Source organism: Mytilus galloprovincialis, chromosome 7 (assembly GCF_965363235.1).
Source record: "Mytilus galloprovincialis chromosome 7, xbMytGall1.hap1.1, whole genome shotgun sequence".
Taxonomy (NCBI): Eukaryota; Metazoa; Mollusca; class Bivalvia; order Mytilida; family Mytilidae; genus Mytilus; species Mytilus galloprovincialis.
The window spans coordinates 81,349,420-81,355,419 of record NC_134844.1 but is presented as its reverse complement, the minus strand read 5'-3'; the positions used below and the strand labels follow the sequence as shown (position 1 = coordinate 81,355,419).

Below are 6,000 nucleotides of genomic sequence, written 5' to 3'. Positions count from 1 at the left end.
TAAAAAATATAAAAAGAAAGATAATAAAGTACTCCAAGAATAAATGGTTCTCTATGTATTTTTTTTTATAAAGTTAAGCAATAAACATGTCTGAAAAGCCTATCATGGAGAATACTACCTATTGTCCTATTACATCATATCTTAGTAAAACGATCATTAACTATGATTAGCATTCTAACACATATTATGATAACTACTTCAGATTACTTCAAGATAATAAAAAAATGTAAAAACAAGGAATATTAAGAATAAACAGATCATAGACATATATCTCCCTTCTGCCAATGAAATTTAAACCACCTGAAACAGCAGAATGCTCCTTTATTAAGTAAAAACGATTTGTTATACTAATCTGAAAATGATCAGTGAATTTCATGTAAAGGTTTTAATCTGTATGATGTGAATGTTTTATAAACACAGGTGGAACAACTTTGCATGTGTATCTATTTGGTTTATTCTGAAAGACATAATCTAAGCGATAACGTTCCGATTTTGTACGATTTTTTTTTACATCAACGATTACAGTTTAGGAGATATTGTTCATTTACGTCTTAAAACAAAATGAAGAAATAACTAGATAGAAGGTGAAATGCAAGTTAAGTTGTCTCTAACCTAAAAAAACACCCTGACAATAGTGATCTATTGTTTAAATAAATCATCGGTTTTATGATAGCGTTAAGTGTTACACAAACTTGTACCGTTCCGATTGAGTGATTAGATTGATTAACAGATTCATTCTTTTGTGAGGAATTATACATTTGGTGTTATTTCCATAAAAGGTAAGTTTTTAAAAACATTTTTTGTCTTAATGTCACTTGTCCTGTTAAAGATTAATTTAGAAATATTGATAAGGACTCCAGCCTTTAGGGGTGTTGTATAAACGTTTTTTTTTTTATGTCGGTACAAGACGCCCTTTATGTACTATAGTTGCTTTTAAGTTATACGAAATTAGAATCTCCCTTTTCGGCTTATTTTCGAGGTTATATTTCTTCTAGGACAGGGGAAGCATTGTCAGTCACACTTATTCAGTTACAGCATATATTGTAACATTAGAACAAAATTACAACGTTAAGTCTAGGTTCGAACCCGGGACCATTGTCACATACATTAAGCATACGCTCTGCCATTTGCGATTTATGTATAATTTAGAAACGAAAGTTGTTGATGCGAATATATTTTAACTATAGGCAAGGAGATGGAATCTACACGCGTATGACATGTGTGAATTAATGCGGTTTCCGTGAGAAAATATTTTGATTGACAAGAAGATTATTATTTATGACCATCAAACAAGGGAGAAAAGGTTGTTTTTAAACACAATTCAACGGTTAAAATGTAAATCATTTATTTTTGAAAATCTTTAACTTTGAGATTGGGAAAGGCGAATATACATTGGAGAGAAGTTACACCTTCTGCAGACCGACTCTCTATCTTTACCACTGTCTGAAGATAGTCCCAAGTCTGTTGCAATATGTAATTCATTACCTTTTCCGTTCTGGTAGATCCTGAGATAGGAACTATTAAAGACTTTCATCTGTATTGTTTTCTAGGTTTTGTTTGCAATCCAATATAAAAATCTTTATGCAAAGATCAATTAATACTTGACTTTTTGATGAATATACCCTTGAGAGTATAGTAATGACGCAATGCGGCGTTCATGGATTTGTGATTCGTTATACAATAAAGAAATTAGACATATATAGCAATTCTTTTATTTTGCTTTATGGTTCTAAACCAAAAAGCATAATTTTAGATAATTACAGATGATAACTTTGAAGATTTATTTAGTTATGATAATCGACAGCATGATAAAACGTTATCTGAAACAACAAAATCTTTAAGAGGCACAATTATTGGGAAAATCGAGGAAAAACATACAAATATAAGTGTTGACATGAAACAGATGTATTTTTATATAGCTAAAATCTCGGTCATATATTTAACATACTTGAATATTATATGTAAGTTAATATAACAAAACCTATTGATAGATTGTGACTTCCCATTTGAAATGCAAATGAAAATTTTCATTTGCATATTTAAATATTTTTTTTTGTGTTTTAACACCACTTTTAAGCACCGCTTTGGGCTATTTCGTGGTGGCTTGTTTTTCATTTGCAAGCAAATTCTATATAAATACTCACTTTTGGTGAGGTAAACACAAATTAATATAAATAAAAGTAGAAACGAACTCATTCATTTGGATTTTTCTAGGTTTGTTTAATTTCATATTATATATTAAATTATATGTTAATCGTCATTTTTACCTGTATAAGAATGATATTTTGTGGATCGAATCGGTCAATCAAAATTGTTTCACTTTCAATGTTGACATTCTTTTCTTTTAAATAACTCAACATGCACAGTGCATGCGTTATCCATCTCTAGATAAGGGATTAAATTTGACATCAATACGGATTCAATGAGGTCGAAATATTCAGTTTCAGGTGAACAGTTCAGCATCACTGTTTCTTAACTTATCTTCACAAAATTGAACCATACTGGCTTCCTAAAGCGAATAATCATTTCACTATTTCACTTTCATTTAATGAATGGCTATCCGCGAACGGATTGTGTAATATGTGAAGAGTTAAAAATTAATTTTATGGGTCAATGAATTCAAACTAAATTATTGCCAATCATTATAAATAAATTTCTATCAAAAATAAGGCTCAAAGAACTTTTTATATTATTTATATTAACAATAACAACGTACACACATGTTGGCGTATGAATACCCAAAGTCAGAGTGGGCGTGTCGCCAGAAAAAATGACAACATTGAAAATTATAGTAATACTTTTAATCAATCAGAAAACAGTAAATGCACCAAATTTAGTTATTAATGATTGATCAAAAGAAATACATTTCAGACTTTTTATATATCTCGTAGCTAGTGCCCCTTGAACAGAACATACATTTATATATACCTAATCTTTTTGTTCTTAGTTGATCTAAATTCAGATTATAAACGAAAGATTTGTCACTGGACGTTAAGCAAACAGCAATCAAACAATCAAACTATATTGATTTGAATGATTACCCGCTGCATGGGAAAACACATATACCAAAAGTAAAGATGTATAAATTAATGGCTATCTGGTTAAACATGCTATACATTTAGTTGTAATTTCATCGTGTTGTTCTTGCAAGTGTATATGGAATATATCAAATTATATTATAGACGTCAAATACCTCCTTTAGAAGTGTAGTAAAACATTTGAACTTTTTTATAATGCAGGAATCCGATTTGTAATATTACATACTTTTTCTGATATAAGTGACTTATGAATGTCGCTTTTAAGTATTTGAAATAAGAAATATGTCAACTAGGTGTTATTTATCAGACACCAACTAATAAATCATTACTTATTTTTACAAATTAAATCAAATTATGATAAATGCAAATGATATGTTTCCGACAATATGATATTATACAATTATAGCCTTTGTATGAGGTCGAAACAAGGATGACCCGAAAGAAGTATATTGACTGAAGACGAAAAGTCGAAGGGAAGGGACAAAACAAAAAATCACTAAAGATCGAAGTCAACATAATTAACAAATGTACCAATACTCAATACAAAGGTCATGATAATAAAACTCGAAGCGAGAAATTTTCTGAGGTCAAATTATCGAAATATTCTTCTAGAGTGGGTGCAATGAAGATATCTCGCCAAGCCAAACATTGCGAGAAATATTTTGTGGTAAAATTAGCGAGAAATTTAAGTTTCAAGCAGAAAACCGCCTAAATCCTCCCCTGACAACAATGTTAAATCGCCATAATAATCAACATGTTCAATATACAATCTAGTAGACTAGTATATACACCTCGTGCATGCAAATAAACTCATCATAGATACCAGGGCTAAATTTTATATATACGCCAGACGCGCGTTTCGTCTACAAAAGACTCATCAGTGACGCTCGAATCCAAAAAAAGTTTAAAAAAGACCAAATAAAGTACGAAGTTGTACAAAGTTTATAGTTATCAAGGGTACCTGGATTATAATTTTATACGCCAGTCGAGCGTTTCGTCTACATAAGACTCAAAAGTGACGCTCAGATAAAAAAAGTTATAAAGCCAAACAAGTACAAAGTTGAAGAGCATTTAGGACCCAAAATGCCAAAAAGTTGTGCCAAATACGGCTAAGGTAATCTATTCCTGGATAAGAAAATTGAAAGTTTTGTAACAGGAAATTATAAAAATGACCATATAATTGATATTCTTGTCAACACCGAAGTGCTGACTACTGGGCTGTTGATACCCTCGGGGACGAAACGTCCACCAGCAGTGGAATCGACCTAGTGGTGTATATAGTTATCAAAGGTACCAGGATTATAACTTTATACGCCAGACGCGCGTTTCGTCTACATAAGACTCATCAATGACGCTCAGCCAAACAAGTACAAAGTTGAAGAGCATTAAGGACCCAAAATGCCAAAAAGTTGTGCCAAATACGGCTAAGGCATTCTATTCCTGGGATAAGAAAATCCTTAGTTTTTCGAAAAGTTCAAAGTTTTGTAACAGGAAATTATAAAAATGACCATATAATTTATATTCATGTCAACACCGAAGTGCTGACTACTGGGCTGGTGATACCCTCGGGAACGAAATGCCCACCAGCAGTGGAATCGACCCAGTGTTAGGACGAGGGAAATGTGATTGGTTGACCAATAGAAGGGCGGAGCGACTGACGCAATGTGAGGCGAGAGGAGACATATGATAATAGCTCACCTGACCAATATTAGATTTTGCAAACGAACTTGAATTTCTATTTTTACTAGCAATTTTTAATTGTCTTTTCATAATTTTCTGATTTTCGGAAGTTGCATATGATTCGCCGAAAATCTCTAAAATCAGAGTGAGATGCTTTTACGAAGTTATGTATAATGGGTTTATCAAATGTGTATGCTGTTCATAAGTTCATTTGCGAGCTTATTATCTGTTAATACGATAACTGTACAATCTTGATATTTTCAAACTTAAACTCGTTTACGAAAGTAAATTTGTGATTACATTTTGCGAGAAAATATAATTATGAAGTCCTTTTCTTTCTATTGTTTATGGTCTCTATTCTGTCAAAAATTGATAAAGGTAAATAATAGCCTCTTCATCTAATAGAGAAGTGATTACACACACCAAATAATTAATTATATTTTTCATCATAATTAATTTAATTGATATTGTATTGACTTTATGACCGAATATTTATATGTAATACATTGTATGCTTTTAAAATAACATATGCATACAAAACTATGAATATCCATGAATTAGACAACAACCACACATAGCCATTACAAATCCAATTTAATAGGTAAAACAACGTCCTTCAACAGTTTATAGGTTACAATACGTCCGTCAACAGTCTATAGGTTACAATACGTCCGTCAACAGTCTATAAGTTACAATACGTCCGTCAATAGTATATAGGTTACAATACGTCCGTCAACAGTTTATAGGTTACAATATGTCCGTCAACAGTCTATAGGTTACAATACGTCCGTCAACAGTCTATAGGTTACAATACGTCCGTCAACAGTCTATAAGTTACAATACGTCCTTCAACAGTTTATAGGTTACAATACGTCCTTCAACAGTTTATAGGTTACAATACGTCCGTCAACAGTCTATAGGTTACAATACGTCCGTCAACATGCAGTCTATAGGTTACAATACGTCCGTCAACAGTTTATAGGTTACAATACGTCCTTCAACAGTTTATAGGTTACAATACGTCCGTCAACAGTTTATAGGTTACAATACGTCCGTAAACAGTCTATAGGTTACAATACGTCCGTCAACAGTTTATAGGTTACAATACTTCCTTCAACAGTTTATAGGTTACAATACGTCCTTCAACAGTTTATAGGTTACAATACGTCCTTCAACAGTCTATAGGTTACAATACGTCCGTCAACAGTCTATAAGTTACAATACGTCCGTCAATAGTATATAGGCTTCAATACGTCCGCCAACAATATATACATCAACATAA

The 6,000-nt window shown here is 31.9% G+C and overlaps 1 protein-coding gene across 2 annotated transcripts in view; it reads left to right on the top strand.

Annotated features, from left to right (window-relative positions):
- The first annotated feature begins 513 nt into the window (after positions 1-513).
- LOC143083784 (soluble guanylate cyclase 88E-like) overlaps positions 514-6,000 on the top strand; it is a 193,504-nt gene continuing 188,017 nt past the window's right edge. Inside the window, exon 1 of one of the 2 annotated variants that reach the window (XM_076260126.1) lies at positions 514-779. The gene's annotated coding sequence lies outside the window, so the exon portion shown is untranslated. The remainder of the gene's footprint in view (positions 780-6,000) is intronic. The other variant, XM_076260124.1, reaches the window with a different exon arrangement.